Source organism: Pelobates fuscus, chromosome 7, assembly GCF_036172605.1.
Source record: "Pelobates fuscus isolate aPelFus1 chromosome 7, aPelFus1.pri, whole genome shotgun sequence".
NCBI lineage: Eukaryota > Metazoa > Chordata > Amphibia > Anura > Pelobatidae > Pelobates > Pelobates fuscus.
This window is the reverse complement of record NC_086323.1, coordinates 165,145,369-165,164,534: the sequence shown is the minus strand read 5'-3', so window position 1 is coordinate 165,164,534 and position 19,166 is coordinate 165,145,369. Positions and strand designations below refer to the sequence as shown.

Here is a 19,166-nt window from a genome sequence, read left to right as displayed (position 1 = left end):
GCACCTTTGCGGCCCGGCAGGACTTACTTCCCCATGTCACTGTTTGAGTGTTTCATAAAGATAAAATCTTTATAAAATTCTCATGTTGACTGCATTGTAATTTCATTGAAATTCCAAACCAATCAAAAGATATCATAAGTCAAAACAGGGAATACTTGGTTTTCTGGCCAAAGTCTACATTGAGGAGCTTCTATCATACAGTTTTTTTTAAAAATTTGTGAGAAAAAACTTCTACTCAAGCATTGCAAGATTTAGTCTATAGGGAGTCATGGTGCCCTTGGCTTAGAAGATGGGTGGCTAAAATGTAATTTTCCAGATGTTGAAGAAGTACAATTCTTATTTTGCTTTGGTAGCCATGATGGTAGCAGAGAATCATGGGAGGTGTAGTTTTCTGGCCAAACCTGGCTTAGAATACATTTCATAGCACACACACCAAGCCTCCTCATCCTGATTGGATGGCTTGTATAAAGGACTTCTGAAACAATGGCATGGATATAGCAGTGTGGTAATATTTCATGTTAATCAAATATGCCTAGTTAAGATACAGGAATAAAAAATAAGATTGGAGACCATATTTGTTCTAGAGCTCAGCAAAGAGGATCCATTTGTTAGAAGAAATGAGTCGAGAAATTTTAGTTCTAACCATGATGTTAGTGATGGCCATGTTAACTATCCACTTAAAATTGACATGAGAGCTAGAGGTACATATTTGTGACCTAGTGTTGTCATAAATAATTCCCAGATTTGCATGGAAATATTACTTAGAAAGAGGATATGATATTTCTTCCTGTAATGCTTATGTTTCAAGAGAAGGTCTGGTATGGCTTGTTTAGATAAGTGTGATATCCCCATGACTATCCATTTTAGAGCATAACAGGTATGGTATGTACTAAAATGAAAAGGTTTTAAGAAATATGAACAACAACAAACAAAGTATGGAAGCATCATTCTACTTGGCAAGAAAAGATTTTGATAGCTCCATCTAGTTAAGAATGATCATTGACTCAGTCACCAGATTTCAGTCACATAATACTAGTACATGAAGTCTTAAGGGGTGTATTCACTAAATAGTAGAAAACTAAAAAAAAATTAAATAAAATTGCAATTATAACTGGAAATATTTGCAAATGTCTCAAGTGACTGTTAAGATGGCTCATTAAGATTCTCCACTCTCCAGGGCTAGACTATTCTACCCAGTATAACCATTTCTTGCTCATTAGATAACACTGTTGTATCTCAGAGTCACACATTGAGTTCCCAGGAAGCTAAATTTATCTTTTTATACTTCGGAGGTAAATTAAATGTGGACCATTAAGTTGAGTGACATGTTGATCTCAAGATATACAGTTATACATTTAAATGCACCTTTCCTGGTTAAACAGCATCATTAAAGAATTACTCCAAGCACCATGACCACTTCAGTGATTTGAAATGGTCATAGCACGTGAAGTCTGTATGTGCAGTGGTTTGCTATGAAATGGAAACATAGTTTAACCCTTCTACTGCCTGAGTTGTAACATCTGGTGGCAATAGACAGTCAATGGTGGCATGGCCCACCTGTGCATGTCCTCAATCCTCCGACAGCGAGGGGAAGTGATGTCAGCGGAGGGCGATCAGGGTGAGGGAGAATGAGAGATTTTGTTATTTCTTTTTTTAATTTGATTTTTTTGATTTTTTGGGACACACACACACACACACAAACACGAAGAGTTACTTTGACAAAGTACAGTGTTTTTCTGAAAAAAATAAATTTGTTTACTGATTAAATCTGTTGCAGATCTTAGATGTCCTTGTACCTTTTGATGTGTGTGTGCTTGCTAAGGAAGCTCGCTACAGAATGATATAGCTTAACAACCATGAATGGTAACCTGGTCATGCAAGTGTACTTAAACTTTTGATTGGTATTAGATTACTGAAAGTGCCAGGTTTAGAAATACTGGAAGACAGCTGACAGCCATTACAGAAATTAAGAAAATGCCGAAAGAAATCAGAAAGAACAGATCAATTCATTAAAAGGAAACCACCGTGATTTTATTTAGAATGCGTCTTGCCCTTTAAACATATCGTGTTTTCTGGTTTAGGATAAAGCAATGTTCGTGTGTGTGTTTTTGACTGTGTTTATGGATGAGGTTCTCTGTGCCATGACACTTCTTATATATATTCTTTTGGTTACTAATCCTTTGGATCATTAAAATAGTACATTAAAACACAAAATTATTTAACTACAGCCTTAATTAATAGTGTAATGCAAAGCGATGATCTACTATTTTATGAGCGTCGGTGTGTTGGCGCTGTTAACAGGCAGTTTAAAACAATGTCTCATGGAGAGAATGCGTGCCTATTGGGTTTCAGTTATGTGAGTGTGTTAACCCTGTATGTATCCTACTATCAATATAAAGAGTGCATAATGGAAATGTATGGAAGTATCTCTGGATTATCATAGGCAACATTTCCAGAGCGACATTTTACTACTCATTGAAAAAGAAAAAAAATATTTAGATGTAAAATGTCGGAATTTTGATGGTGGTCACTTTTATATGTACTACAAAGAAGTACATATAAAAGTGCCAAAACATTCTAAACACATTTAATGTCTATGTATGAATGGCAGATTTTCAGAATCTCAGAGTGGCTCATAAGGTCTGAGAATACAGGTACAGAGTCTGGCTATTAATGTTTCAATCTTTCAAGTGTTTAGGTGATTGAGTGTATTCTCAGGTAGCAGGTCGGCCAGTTGATAGTATAACTGGTTAAGGAAGGTATATTCATGTGATTTTAGGGTGGCTGAGCATAATTGAAAAAATGTATGGATGAATGGCTAAATTTGGCTTAAATAGCAATTCTTATCTTGAGTTGACAAATTCTATGCAAATTCTCATAGTCTTGGGATGAATGGGCAGTCATTCTAAGAAAATGTAGAATGGATGGCCAGATCCTTCGGCACCTTAGAGTGAATGGATAGATTTGTAGTGTTATGCTATTTGAAAGCTGACTGTAATTTGAGTAGATCCCACAATTAGAGTTGCTTCAATACAAGTCACTCAAGAATATCTGTCCTGACATGTTAACGTTACCAAAGACCACAGTATTAGAGCCATTTGGTTTCAGCAATACATGTAAAAAATAATATAAGTGTCTATTCGAAAATTATGTGGTGGGCTCTATAAGGGTTAAGATGTCTCGTTGTCAGTTTGTTCATTGTAAATTTAGGACATGTGGTTGCCATACTGTAAAACATAGAACAACATTGTGCACATTGGTTAATTTTCAGAGAGTAGTGTAAGGAATGTGACCACTGTTTTACTGAGCAGCCTCTCACCATTTTCTTGATTGATTCACACATTTTACTATGACTATATGTCAGTTACGCATGTAAGGAGACACATTGGGGGGAATTGAATGAGAGGAAGTGGGACTCTGTAGTGTTGAACGCGCTACTCTGCATGCCAAAATCCACTCAAAAGCCTTTTAGCTCGGCTCTCTCCCTTGTAATTGTTTTTCCGTATTGATTCAATGGACCGTGAAAGAGGAGATCTGATCCAATATGTGTTGGCAGCCAGCAGTGATTTGTATCAGAACATCTGTGCACCTTTTTAAAATTATATTTTTTATTGTTTCAGAACTTCTGTAGGTTTAGATTTGCTCCTCCTTGTGGCTTCTACAGCTGAATAATTTCTGTAGGTTTAATGTTTAAACTTCTAGAATAATGTAAATGTTGTATGCCAATATTGCTATCAAAGAGATAAAGCATACATTTACCACCTGATTTTGGTGAATATTGTACCGTGATCAGTCAATATGTGAAAAAAGTGGTTCTATTTGCACCAATTCGAGGAATGCTTAATTTGCCTTATATGGAATATTCTGTCGATGTTCCTAAAATTCTTCTGATGTCAACAAATACAGAAAGAAGTAGCACGAGATTCAATTCCACAATTAATTTTGCAGCCTTAAAGGTACACTATAGTCACCAAAACAACTTTAGCTTATTGAAATAATTTTGGTTGTGCAGATCATGCCCCTGCAGTCTCACTGCTCAATCCTCTGCCATTTAGGAGTTAAATCACTTTGTTTCTGTTTATGCAGCCCGAGCCACACCTCCCCTGACTATGACTGACACAGCCTGCATTAAAACAAAATGGTTTCATTTTCAATCAGATGTAACTTTAAAGTTACATTTACAGAGCAGGAGATAAAACACATGAGGCTACTGCACATTCTAGCAGGCGATAAGACATTCTTAATTAAACATATTTTAATAAAGGAAGTGTAAACATTAGATGACTCTAATTACAGGAAGTGTTTTAGAAGACTATGTCAGTCACATGCAGGGAGGTGTGACAAAGGCTGCATAAACAAAGTAATTTAATGCCTAAATGGCAGAATATTGAGCAGTGAGACTACAGCACCAAAGCTGCTTCATTAAGCTAAAGTTTTTTGATGACTATAGTGTCCCTATAGTTTGCTGCATGTTTCCTCACCTTTTTACAATCATTGCTTCAATGCTTTCCTATGGGGATATTATGGTTGCTGACTGTCCTAATCAGGGCCGGTGCTAGGATTTTTAGTTACACAGGCGAAGATGGCGCCCCCAACCCTCATTAAAAAAAAATAAAAAAAAAATGCATCTTCACCTGTGTGTCTTTCCTCCCAAGCCACAGGCACACAGGCATCATTTTTCAGTCACACAGTCAAAGTCATACAGGTACACTGTCATACAAAGACAGAAATAATCATACAAACACATACAGTCAGAGACATACAAGCAGAGATATACATGCATATAGAGACATGCAGGCACATAAAGACATACATGCATACAGAGGCATACCGTCATACAGACACATACATACAGACAGGCATACAGAAACATACATACAAAGACATTCAGGCACATACATACAGACATACAGGCATAAAGAAACATACATACAGAGACATACAGGCATGCAGACACATACATACATACAGAGGCATACCGTCATACAGAGGCATACCGTCATACAGACACATACATACATACAGAAACATGCATACAAAGACATACAGGCATACAGAGACACACACATACGTACATACAGAGACATAAAGGCATACAGTTACATACATGCATACAGAGACATATATACAGACATTCAGAGACAAACATACATCCAGTTACATACATGCATACAGAAACATACGTACAAGACATACAGACACATACATACATACAGAGGCATACTGTCATACAGATACATACATACAGACAGGCTTACAGAAAAATACATACACAAACTCACAGACACATACTCGAACACACACACACTGACAGACACACATACTCACATGCACACACACACTGACAGACACACACACACACACTGACAGACACACACACTGACATACACACTCACACTCACATGCACACACACACACATACACACACAGTAATTAATTATCTAAATTAAATTTAAATTTCCCACCCAGCCTCCCTACCTGGAGTGCTGGCGTGGGTCTTTCATTGGTGGTCCAGTGGGGCTGCTGGGAGGCGTGCGGCTGAAGTTCATTAGGAGGCGGCGAGGAAGCTCTCTGATCTCTCTGACCGCCTCCCTCGCAGGCTGTTTTCTGATGCCGCGGGAGCCGGAATATGACGTCATATTCCGGCTCCCGCGGCATCAGCAAAAGGCGCGCGAGGGAGCTGGTCAGAGAGATCAGAGAGCTCCCTCGCCGCCTCCTAATGAACTTCAGCGCCGCTCCGGGGATCCAGGAGGTGACCAGGCAGGAGGGAGCACTTCCCTCCTGCCGGTCACTGGAATTTTGCGCCCCCAGAGCCGGTGCGCCCTAAGGCGGCCGCCGGTGCCGCCTTATGGACGCGCCGGCCCTGGTCCTAATGCAGAGTGTGAGAACATTCAGCGCCAGTTGGAGACCAAAAGTCAAGTAAGATCCGGGAAGTGCTTCTAGTGGCTGTCTAATTGACAGCCAGTAGAGGTTGTCTTAGTCATGCAATGTAATCATTGCAGTTTCTCAAAAACTAAGGGGGCCTAGGACACTGCACCCAGACCACTTCAATGAGCTGAAGTCATCTGGGTGCCTATATTGTCCCTTTAATGACATATACCCTTGATTCAATTTAATACAAATTTAAAATAAAAGAATATTGTTTATTTCACAAAGACCTCTAGGCATAAGACCATAAAACCACAGTTACAAAGTACACACACAGTTAACAATATAAAAGACAAGTAAAATTGAGGCCAAACTTTGTAAAACTGGAATTCCACATGATGACAGGAACAGACGTGACTCAAATTAAGACATTTAACCTGCTAGACAGGTGTCTCTTAGAAAATCTAAAGTTACTTCTTAACAAGGGATCTGGCCAATGAACAAGTGCTGATATTAAATGCAAAAACCACAGAACCATGTTATCTGAAAGAACCATCAAACCCCAGATGTCTTATGGATAAAAAGGAAGAAACAGACCTTTTAGAAATCTATTTGCCAGTACATGCAGCCAATCTCAGTATGGTTTCAAGCACTAGACTAGGACTGACAATGCACACTGCTCCATTTCACCGCCCGGGCAAATGTCTATTCAACAAATTAATAGGATGAGTTTAAATGGCTATTTATGAGAGAAGTTGCAATGCTGAATTCTAATTTACAGATGTTCTTTTCAGGGAAATGTTAAGGAAGACACCCCCATGTCCATATATGTTTAGACAAATGTATAAATGGGGGGATACTTTAAGAATATCTATGCCTGGGGAAGAGCTATGAATACCATACATAAACCTACACCTCATGGCATATAGGTTATGGACATGGAGGAGCTCTGAGCAGGCTTCCCTTGAGTTGACAGGGGACTTCTGAACCAAGAGTGGCATTGAAAGCCAATCATCATACAAGCTGCAGTTTTGAATTAGGGGTTCACATATATAGATTCATTACTTTCATCATTGCTAAAACCTTAAAGAACTTAAGCTTACTTATGGTTTAACCCCAAAATTAGGGTTCCAGCTTCTGTTCTTTTCAGCTAACACTCTCACCTTATCAGCAACCGCCTGGTTATCTTTCCTTTGCACTGCACAGCAGAAACTTTCCACATATCAACGGGCGACCATTGAAAAAATGGCGCAGACTATTTTTCTCAGTGGGTGCCCATCAATCCCACCCAGCTATCCGAGAGGCAGGAGCACCCTACATTGGTACCCCAACTTTAGGGTTAAACCGTTGACAAAGGTAGCCTGACACTGACTGCTATAGCAACTTAAATGATCCTAAATTGTTACGGCTGTGTGTGTTCCTTTAATAATATGACTATCGTTCTCTCTATATACCATGTACTCTAAATTCCACTCGATAACAATGGACATATGCAGTTTATTTACGTATCCAGGTTGGCATTTCTTTGCATCTTGTTTTACTTCCAATCCAAGCCAACAAAAAAATATTGTACTGTTTCATGGCAGTAACTGAAAGCAAAGAAAACTCATCTTGTGATTAAAAGCTGAATCGGCCTCCAATCAAAAGAACAGCAACACATATTAAGTCATAAGACCGTGATCTGGGAGCAGTAATCAACGATGAAAGACTTTGAATAATTACAAGAGATAATGACATTAATTAGACTATTAAAGTAAAATTGCTGTCAGGAAATGAAGATATACAGTATAACATTAAGTGTTATTTACTTATTTAATAACCTTTAGTTCATATGGAACCCACCTATAAAACATGTAAGCCTTAAAACAACTGACTCTCTCTACAGAACACTAACACACTCTTTCCTTAAAGGGGACCCATCACTCATAAAAGCTTTAATTGATGCAATAGTATAATACAGTCTTTTATATGTTGATTAAACAATGTAATAACATTTTAAAATATTACAGTTGAACACATTTTGTTATTTGAAAAGCACAGGTCAACTTGTCTTCCATGAAATGCAATATTATATGGATTTAAAGTACTCAATCCCACATCATCTCCCCTTTCCTAATTTTAAACAAGTTATGAAGTGTAAAAACAGGCACAAAATCGGCAACCAGTCATGAAGAGGAGGTGAATAGCAGGATGGAATATATATTCCCAACTATAGAGTTGTCCACAACTGACAACTGCTTTTCAGGTCTCTGGTGACTTTCTCTCTTCTACTAGGAGGAGACATCCACCTCTATCCAGTTCCCTTCCACTCCTCAAACAAAATTATGTGTAGTTTCTTTCCAACATTAACTTTTATTTACTTTCCTAGCTCTTATTACAATCTGTGAAGGTTGAAAGTTCCCTAAAGACTGAATATTTCCAATTTGTTCCAAAGATGGATCTTAATGAAATTTAACTTATCATCAGGATCTCAGAAGAGAGTAGATGAGTATATCTTTCTCTAGTGTTAAAAGTGCTGCAGCGATGTATTTACCGAGAGGCTGACAGGGCATTTGCCTTGGGTGGCACTATCCAGCCTCTTGTCCTGGGGGTCCCAGGAGCTGGCCGGCAGGCAATGATGCAGGTGGCGGGCGGCGAGGGAGCACTGTCCCCTGAACTCTTCCCTCGCGCACACCGCAGTGATGCCAGAATATGATGTCACTCCGGCATCACTAAGAGGCGCACAAGGGAGCTGAACAGGGAGATCAGATCTCCCTCGCAGCCTCCACTATGAGCGAGCCTGCCTGCCTGCCTGCCCGCCCACCCGCCCGCGTGCCTGCCAGCCCATCCAGCAGCAACCCCACTGGATGCCAGGGAAGAATCCACTGCAGCACTCCCAAAGGTAAGGAGGCTGGGTGGATTGAATTTAAAAAAAAATGTGTTTTTTTAAATTGTGAGTGTGTTAGCGTGTCTGTTAGTGAGAGTGTTAATGTGTCTGTTAGTGAGTGTGTGCTCTGGAGCACCCTTGGCCGCTGGGATCGAGTGCGGTTCTCACCACTTACTCTGCTGTTAGTGAGTGTGTGTCACTGAGTGTATGTTTTTGTCAGTGAGTGTGTATGTGTGTTTGTGAGTGTGTCTGTCAGTGTGTGTATCAGTGTCTGTCACTGAGAGTATGTGTCTGTCAGTGAATGTGTATGTATGTTAGTGTGTCTGTCAGCTAGTGTATGTGTGTCTGTCAGTCAGTCAATGTGTGTGTCTGACACGGAGTGTATATGTGTGTCAGTGTGTATCTGTCAGTGAGTATATGTGTGTGCCTCTGTCAGTGAGTGTGTATGCATTTCTGTCACTGAGTGTGCATGTGTGTCTTGTCAGTGAGTGTGTATGTGTCTGTCCTGGAAAGTGTATGTTTCAGTGGAAGTGACTGTGTAACTGTAAGTGAGTGTATGTCAGTGCATGCATCAGTGAGGGCGTGTATCTGTCAGGAAGATACATTTGGGGACTGGGGAGGGGGAGTACCAGGGTTTTGTGCAGCACAAAACCAGAATACACCACTGGAGTGCTGTTGTATGAATCTGAATGTGCTAAGAAAACGGTAGAACTGCTATGCTCATCATCAATTTTCAATGACTTTCACTGTACAAACTGGATTTCAAAGTTGGCAGAGAAAACAAAACCAAAACCCCCCAAAAAATCTGTAGCAAGCTTGCGCGATAAGGTGCAAAATCTATCTACAGCTTGAATTGAAATCTACAAATTCTACTACTACTAAGCTCTTATGCTTGTCAATTCAAGAATTAAATTAAACAGAACCATCTGGGGACTATTACATTGCCACCTTTATGGGACGCAAACAATTTGATCCCTATATCACATATGACTGTCCAGTAATACCTTGCAAAAACCATTAATTTCAAGTCATGATAAAGCAAAGTTAGTTCTATTTCAGGTGCGGGGGCAGCTAACTATATGACTCCATTTAACAAATTTTTAAAACATGTTTTAGAAACATAGAAACATAGAATGTGACGGCAGATAAGAACCATTCGGCCCATCTAGTCTGCCCAATTTTCTAAATACTTTCATTAGTCCCTAGCCTTATCTTATAGTTAGGCTAGCCTTATGCCTATCCCATGCATGCTTAAACTCCTTTACTGTGTTAACCTCTACCACTTTAGCTGGAAGGCTATTCCATGCATCCACTACCCTCTCAGTAAATTTATACTTCCTGATATTATTTTTAAACCTTTGTCCCTCTAATTTAAGACTATGTCCTCTTGTTGTGGTAGTTTCTCTTCTTTTAAATATAGTTTCCTCCTTTACTGTGTTAATTCCCTTTATGTATTTAAATGTTTCTATCATATCCCCTCTGTCTCATCTTTCCTCCAAGCTATATGTTAAGATCCTTTAACCTTTCCTGGTAAGTTTTATCCTGCAATCCATGAACCAGTTTAGTAGCCCTTCTCTGAACTCTCTCTAAGGTATCAATATCCTTCTGAAGATATGGTCTCCAGTACTGCGTACAATATGCATGAGCGTGCATGAGCACTTCCCTCTTTCTACTGCTAATGCCTTTCCCTATACAACCAAGCATTCTGCTAGCATTTCCTGCTGCTCTATTACATTGTCTGCCTACCTTTAAGTCATCGGAAATAATCACCCCTAAATCCCTTTCCTCAGATGTTGAGGTTAGGACTCTATCAAATATTCTGTACTCTGCCCTTGGTTTTTACGTCCAAGATGCATTATCTTGCACTTATCCACATTAAATGTCAGTTGCCACAACTCTGACCATTTTTCTAGTTTACCTAAATCATTTTCCATTTGGCTTATCCCTCCTGGAACATCAACCCTGTTACATATCTTAGTATCATCAGCAAAAAGACATACCTTACCATCAAGACCTTCTGCAATATCACTAATAAAAATATTAAAGAGAATGGGTCCAAGTACAGATCCCTGAGGTACCCCACTGGTGACAAGCCCAAGCTTCGAATATACTCCATTGACTACAATTTATAGAGTCCAAGCCAAGCCCAAATCACCTTCCACAACCATTCTAGATATTGTTTTCTAAATTTACTACTAATTTAATATAAAACTATTTAAGCTCTGCAGTTGTCATAAGAAGTTCAATTACATTCCATCATCTGCGCTCTAAAATATGCACATGTTCAAAAAACAAGGTCTGCCGTGCCCTACTTTCAAATACATTTACAAACAGTTATTTATCACTCACATCTGGAGTAAAATGTATCTACAGGGAAGAATATCCTGACACATTTAACATATAACAGCAATTACACAGATTTGGGTATACAAATTCTCTACGCCTCAGTTATTCTGCACTTTTCGAGGTTCTAATTTCAAACACAATGAGATTGGCGAAGCGAGGAGCTGAGTTGAATTTTCTGGCACAGCAATCATTCTACGGAACATTAAATAAAACAATTACCTGTTCTGGTGTTAAAACTCTGTTACTTTTTTTTTTTTCTTTTCAGATGTCTTTCATCTCCTCTTTTTTTTTTTTTTTTTTCCTTTTTCCCTAACTAGCTCGGTAAATATTGAAGCTGTGGGGATTCAGACTCTAGGCAAAGGTGGGATATGTGGTCAATGTATAGCATGAGATCTTGTCATGGTTGTGTACCTCCAGCAGAGACGGGATCATCTGCAGAAACAAAATATATGTAATTATATATCACTTCACTTTTGTAAATCAAACAAACTACTTCTTGAAGTTATGTAGAAATATTTATGAACAACTGACTCATGTGTCTTACTGGCACAAGTGTATATAAAAGACTAGTTCCATTTTCTTTTGTACAGAGAGGAGAACATCAGAAAAGCTGTGCATATGCACCTTAATAGACAGGCAACCTACTTAGATGTAATGAACCTTATATATTAATATATTTATGCCTGACACTGTTGGGTACTGTCAGGGACGGACTGGGAATGAAAAGCAGCCCTGGAAAAAAAATCCATACCAGCCCCGTAATGCATCGCGCCAGCATAGTGCACAGATATGGAAGCGGGAAAAAAACTGAAAACTGTCACTCAAACATGAAAGAAATTGTTTGTGTGTGGAGAGCGTGCTGTTTATGTGTGGAGGGGTGCTGTTTATGTGTGGAGAGGTTCTCTGTGCGTGAAGGGGTTCTGTGTGTGTGGGGGTTCTGTGTGTGTGGGGGTTCTGTGTGTGTGGAGGGTGCTGTTTATGTGTGGAGGGGTGCTGTTTATGTGTGGAGGGGTGCTGTTTATGTGTGGAGGGGTGCTGTTTATGTGTGGAGGGGTTCTGTGTGCGTGGAGGGGTTCTGTGTGCGTGGAGGGGTTCTGTGTGCGTGGAGGGGTTCTGTGTGCGTGGAGGGGTTCTGTGTTCGTGAAGGGGTTCTGTGTTCGTGAAGGGGTTCTGTGTTCGTGAAGGGGTTCTGTGTTCGTGAAGGGGTTCTGTGTGTGTGAAGGGGTTCTGTGTGTGTGAAGGGTTCTGCGTGTGGGGGGTTGTGTGTGAAGGGGTTCTGTTTATGTGTGAAGGGGTTCTGTTTATGTGTGGAGGGGTTCTGTGTGCGTGAAGGGGTTCTGTGTGGGGGGGTTCTGTGTTTGTGTGGGGGGGGTTCTGTGTTTGTGTGGGGGGGGGTTCTGTGTTTGTGGGGGGGTTCTGTGTGTGTGTGTGGAGGGGTTCTGTATGTGTGGATTGGTGCTGTTGGTGGGGGGGTGTAGTGTGGGTATGGTGGGGGGGGGGGTTATAGCATTGATATATTGATATATTTATAAAAATAAAATAAAAGCTTTATATTACCCCCCTCCCCCCTTATGTTTGGTCAGGGGAGAGGGGGAATGGCTGCTCTTCAATCCCTGGTGGTCCAGTGGTGGCGCGTGCTGTTCAGCCTGCAGCTCCTCTGGCTGCAGGCTGACTTTGCTCTCCTCCCGCGAGAACAGCAGGCAGGTCGGAGCGTTGCCACTACTCACCATACAGACCCCATATTCACCTCACAGTCCCTCTACCCACCTCACAGCCCCCTACCCACCTCACAGCCCCCCTACCCTCTTAGTCCCCCTACCCACCTCACAGTCCCCCTACCCACTCAGTCCCCCTTCTCACCTTACAACCCCCCTACCTACCATACAGACCCCCTACCCACCACACAGCCCCCCTTCCCTCACAGCCCCCCTTCCCTCACAGCCCCCCTACCCTCCCACAGCCTTCCTACCCAAACCTTGTCACAGCCATCCTCACCCTGTCTCCCCACACACCGTCACAGCCCCCCCCACTAACCCTGTCACAGTCCCCTCACACACCCTGTCACCTCTCCACACACGCACCCTGTCACCCCCCATACACGCACCCTGTCACCCCCCCATACACGCACCCTGTCACCCTCCCACACACACACTGACACCCACTCCATATAATATCACCATCCCCAATTACTTTCAGTCTCCACACACTGTCACCCCTTCACCCAACGATATATATGCATATCGGCGTATAATATTTTTTTTTTTGGGGGGGGGGGGGGAGGGAGAAGGACTTGACCCCTGCTAGAAGTTATACATTTATAAAAGTATACATTTATAAAAGTATTTTTTAAAAATGGAGCATGTTGATGTCATGTCGGAATGTCCAGTCGCAGCCACACACTGACCCACACACTCACTGACACAGACACTGACACAGACACACACACACATTTACATATTCTTGCACTCACATCATTTTATTTATTGCTCCCTACCTTTGAGAGCTGGTGTGGGCCCTCTTCTATCTTGAGATCTCCTTCTTGCTCTTCACTGCTCCCTCACGCGCGCAGTTTATTGATGTCAGGTGCCGGAATATGACGTCATATTCCGGTGCCCAGTATCACGACAGACGGTGCGCGCGAGGGAGCAGTGAGAAGCAGGAAGACTGAGCTCCCTCGCTGCCGCCAGCAACCTATGCTCCACAGCAGGGTAACCTTTAGCAGAGTAGGCCTGCTATGTGTAATAAGCAGGTGGCCTACTCTGCATTAACACTAAGCATGCACTCGCAGCGCGCCGGGCTCCAATGATGTCCATTGTGGACCGCGAGTTTGACATGCTTGGCGTAGGTGGTATAATCCCCATCTGGGATTCTTGGTGAGTTCCTTGCTGGAGGTGTAAAACAGGATGCCAGGTAATAAAAAACAAGGAATATGACACAATACTATGGTAAAGTAGCCAATACACCTTTATTAAACAAATAAAACCAATCCATATTAAGGTATCTGTATTTTATATTCATTTTTATTACCAGTGTTCTTATTTTGTTATTTAGTATTTATTTCATTATTGCTGCATGCTATAGTTTTTATAGGTTGCACAGAAAAAAATGGTACATCACAGATAGTGAGTAGGCAAACGATTGAACAGTGTTTAGATCAATGTGTTGTATCATCACTTGACAAGTTTAAAGTTCACATAACCTTTTTAGCATTATTTATTTTATAAAAAAAAATTAAAATAAATAAACTATGGGAGTGGGTGGGAAAGGGAGAATCAGAACGGTTGATTGAGGATAGTGGTGAGGCACATGGATAGTGTGATTGCTGATAGAGGTACTTGCTTGTTGTAATCATCCCAAGGTGCCCATACTTGTTGACTTGTTGGATGTGTTTACTATTCTAGCATTTGATGCTCATTTTGTGAATTGATACATTTTTACGTGAAATTTCCCAAGTTTTAAATACTATGTGTTTTACTATGTGTTTTACTATGTGTTTTACTTTTTATTTATTTTATTTTGAATCTTTTTTTTTTTTTTTTCAGAAATATTGTTTTCTGAGTAGAAGGTTTTTTCCATTTGTAATCAAGGTCTACTAGATGAGATAAAAACAAACAAACAAACAACTTGTCAGATCTCATTGAAGAACATGACTTTGAATACAGGCTATTTTGATTTGAAAATAGGCATAGTTGTAAAAATCTCAAATCGGTAAAATGGCTCATAAGGTATGCTAAGTGAAGTGGTATTTTTTTTTAAAGGATAGTAGGACATCCCATTAACTCAGAATTGTCTTTTCCCTTTCCAATTGAGTTAATTATCTGCCTAATAAAAATATCCAGCAAAAATAGCCTTAAACACTGACAATAAGTATTTGATTGCATTGACAAATAAGGCTAAATTGGTGCCAAAGGTCACTGACCTATTTTAAAAGGTCGATTTTAATTCAGTGCTTTAGATGCACAAGGTCAATGGATAGTTGGGATGAGGAAAGGAATTACGGGTGAAAAACAAAGTGATAAAACTTAGACAGGTCTGTAGGTGCCAGAGAGGTGTGTGAAGAATTAGACGACCCCTACTTTTCTCCTGAAGGGTTAATGTCAGGTAACCCCCCTTGCTTAGAGAATGCAAGAGTAACCTTTACCCCTACCCATTTAAACACTGTAATTAAGTAATTAAAATCAATTATGTAATTCAAAATCCTACATTTTCTCCTCTTGGAGACATGTCAATCTTTGCATTCAATGACCTTTTCAAAGGTTTTAGATACTGAAATAGAACAATGAGTCTTTAAATTGATTTTGAAGTTCAGTTTGATCCCAACATCTGCATAGATTATGCAATTGTACGTAAAACCAGTGAATAGTTGAAATGATTAGTGAGGAATGCGTGGTGTGGATTGGCAACTGATGCTTGGTCTCTACGGTCACACCACGAATCCCTGGGGACCATGCAGAAAACAAAGTCAAGGTACCCTTTAAAATGCAATTATAATGAAAGTTGGCACTTTTTCCCTTATTTTTTAATTTTTTTTAACATAAATGGATTGCTTAAATAAATGCAATCATTCTTACAAGTGAAAACAACATTTCTTGAGAAACATAAAAAATATTTTGCCATGTTCCTGACATCTGACACGTTCTTCATATAGTAGGGGTGAGCAGCCTTCTGGCACTCCAGCTGTTGTGATCTACATCACCCATAATGCTCTTACAGCCTTAATGCTGGTAAAACATTATGGAAGAAGCAGTCCAAAACATCTGCACTGCCGAAGGTTGCTTACCCCTGGTCTATAGAATTGTTACGTGGGTTTTGTGTTGCCTCTCTAACATTGGCAGAAGTAGAAGGGGCATAACACCAATATGCATCTTAGTGGCATCCTCTTAACGACAGGAGGTATGGAGAAGGGAAGAGGCTGATTTTTATTTAACATGCTCACACATTTACAGGGTCACTGTAGGCACCCAGACCACTTCAGCTCATTGAAGTGGTCCGGGTGCAATGTCCCATGTTACCCTACCCTACAACCCTATAGTGGTAATTAGGTCTACCCGCCGGCTGACATCCGCAGGGGGGGAATGTTTGTGGAGCCTGACTCAGTGCCGAGGGATATCGGCGCTGGATTCAGGTAAGCGACTGAAGGGGTTCTTCAGCTGTGCAGGGGGTGGGGTGGAGTGCGATGGAGGGGGGCAAAGGGGTTTAATTTTTTTTTAATTACACAGACTTCAAACCAAAACAGTGAATTTTATTTGTTTTGTATTTGGGCAGTGGATTGTTCTTTTTTAAATCTCAAGGAGGGAACCTAATCTGAACCTTGTTCTCATCACACCCAGCCAATGATGGGATTTACAGACCAGAGTATTTTGATTGCAGGTGTAATCCCACAACATACATGGAAAAACAAATATTTGTTTTACTTGATTGAAATACATCTCAAACAAGTTACGTTTATTAGATTTAAAACCACTTGAGGTGCCAATGTGAATCTCTTCACATTCACTGTGCATACTGTCCACAAAATATTATTTGTAATATTTTGTCCCACAATTATCCCTACAATACCCATAACTACTTGTCAAGCTTGTTCACACAGACAAATCATTTCATTCTTAGTCTCAATATATTTTATATGCTTCCTGGTCTTCAATATCATATATCTAAGTGAAGAATAGAAATTAATTTGTTTGGTTCATATTTCCTTTGCATGTGATACTCCAGGGGATTGTAGGATGTGTCTAATAAGAACCATATTATTCTGCAAAAGGAAGTTGTGGAGCCTTTCTCTACAGTGTACAGCAAATTAGGAGCAGAGCCAAAAGCAAGGAGAAAAAATATATATATATATATATATATATATATATATATATATATATATATATATTACAATGTTAAACAAAAATCTGCACACCAGTCAAGCCATAAGACTTGCTTTTCCTACAGAAATCACAAATTTGCAGTGATGTTACTACCGCAAAGGATTCTGGGTGGGCATATGCAAATTTATTTAACAAAAAAAAATCAAATTTTTTCCTCATTTCATTTTAAACATGGATTTCTTGGAGTATGTGTCTGCCGTATACAACAGCTTTGAAACACAACTCAGGAAGAGGAGCAAAGCCAGTGAACCACTCATGGATAGCTGTTTCGTTGTCAATGCAACTCATCTGCATGAGGTTGTTTACTAGCTTGCTATAGAGGCTAGGCAATAAAGAGAACCTGGTGTTATAAAGGTCTACTCGATAAAGAGATAATTGCACGGAATTGAGATGGTAATTTTAAACTAAAGGCCAAAGTAACCGAATTGGAAATATTCTCATCAGGGGCGGACTGAGAACCCTCAGGGCCCCCGGGCAAAATAAATCAAGGGCCCCCTTACAGGCCCCACCCATACTCCGCAGCAAGCACCACCCATGTCCCGCCTCCATGCACCGCCTCCAGCCACACCCTACACAATCTTTAGACACAAGGAACAAAAGTGCAATAATCCCTTCAAGGCCCCAGTAGAGACTACAATTGAGGGCTAATGGGCCATGGAGGGGGGTCTTTCTAGCAGAGGCTATCTCAGTGTCCTTTAGAGAGTGTGTTAGAAAGAATCCCCTCCAGGCCCTATTAGAGACTACAATGGAGTCTAAAAGGCTTGGAAGGGGGTCTTTCTAACAGAGGCCATATCAGTGTCCCTGCTGGAAACAGTCGCCTCCAGGCCCCAGTAGAGACTACAATTGAGGGCTAATGGGCCATGGAGGGGGGGAGTATTCTAGCAGAGGCTATCTCATTGTCCTTTAGAGAGTGTGTTAGAAAGAATTTCCTCCAGGTCCCATTAGAGACTACAATGGAGTCTAATGGGGCCTGGAGGGGGGTCTCTCCAACATTCTGGTTCCTATTCACAATATAGCAACACAACATAGCTCGCTGATACCTAGGCCAAGTTGGCTCCTCTTACCTTAATTACTGTTGTTGGCTGGCAGTCTGTGGGCTTGCTGGAAGGCTGTGGGCTTACTGGCTGCGGCTGGCAGGCTGTGGGCTTGCTGGCAGGCTGTGGGCTTGCTGGCTACTGCTGGCAGGCTGTGGGCTTGCTGGCTGCGGCTAGCAGGCTGTTGGCTTGCTGGCTGTGGCTTGCTGGCTGGCAGGCTGTGGCTTTCTGGCTGCGGTTGGCAGGCTGTGGGCTTGCTGGCTGTAAGCCTAACTGGTGGCCTGTGGGCTGGCTGGCTGGCTACTGGCCAGCGGCCAGCCTGTGGGCTGGCTGGCTGGCCCGCCTGTGGGCTGGCTGGCCTGTGGGCTGGCTGGCTTGCTGGCTACTGGGGCACTTGGAGATTATTTAAAGAAATAATCCATGCACAATAACCACTACTGCTCTGTGTAGTCGTTATGGTGCAAGGAGGGCCGGGCCCCCCTCCCAGAGTAAGTAGTCAAACCGTTTAAGAACGGTTTGACAACTTACCTGGGGTCTGCTGGGATATGAGGCTGTTGTAGGGTATAGGAGCAGTGGTGCAATGTGTAAGGGGTGCAGTATGTGTGAAAGGTTTAGTGTGTGTGAGGGGGTGTAGTGTGTGAATGTGTAGGGTGTGTGGGGCAATGTGTGTATGAGGGGGCTGTGTATGTGTGTGGCAATGTTAGTATGGAGGGCTGTGTGTGTATGGGTGGGCAGTGTATGTGTGTATGTGTGTATGTGTGTGTGTGTGTGTGTGTGTGAGGCAATGTGTGTAAATGTGTATGGTGTGTGTGGGGGCAGTGTGTGAATGTGTATGGTGTGTGGGGGTAGTGTGTTTATGGGGCTAGAGTTCACTCTCACCACTGCAACCACCAGGAATCCCAGTAGTGTTGAGAGTGAACTCTAGCCCGTAGCTCCAGGGCTAGAGTTTACTTTCGCCAGAGCCGTAACGTTGCCGTGGTAACCGCGGCAATAATCTGTGCTCGCGCAAGAAGGACCCAGAGGAGCTGCAGGCTGAGCTCCCGGGTCCTCTCTTCCTCCCTCCCCTGCCGGCTGCCCGCACGGTGCCTGCAGACAGGGGAGGGGGCAATTGCCCTCCTCTTACCCCCCCTACCCCTCTTCTTACCCCCCTCCCCCTCTTCTTACTCCCACCTCTTCTTA

General features: G+C 41.6%; 1 protein-coding gene across 3 annotated transcripts in view; it reads right to left on the bottom strand.

Annotated features, from left to right (window-relative positions):
- ERC2 (ELKS/RAB6-interacting/CAST family member 2) overlaps nucleotides 1-19,166 on the bottom strand; it is a 1,126,181-nt gene that overhangs the window by 188,407 nt on the left and 918,608 nt on the right. For all 3 annotated transcript variants that reach the window (XM_063426897.1, XM_063426898.1, XM_063426899.1), the window contains one exon: nucleotides 11,300-11,512. The gene's annotated coding sequence lies outside the window, so the exon portion shown is untranslated. The remainder of the gene's footprint in view (nucleotides 1-11,299; nucleotides 11,513-19,166) is intronic.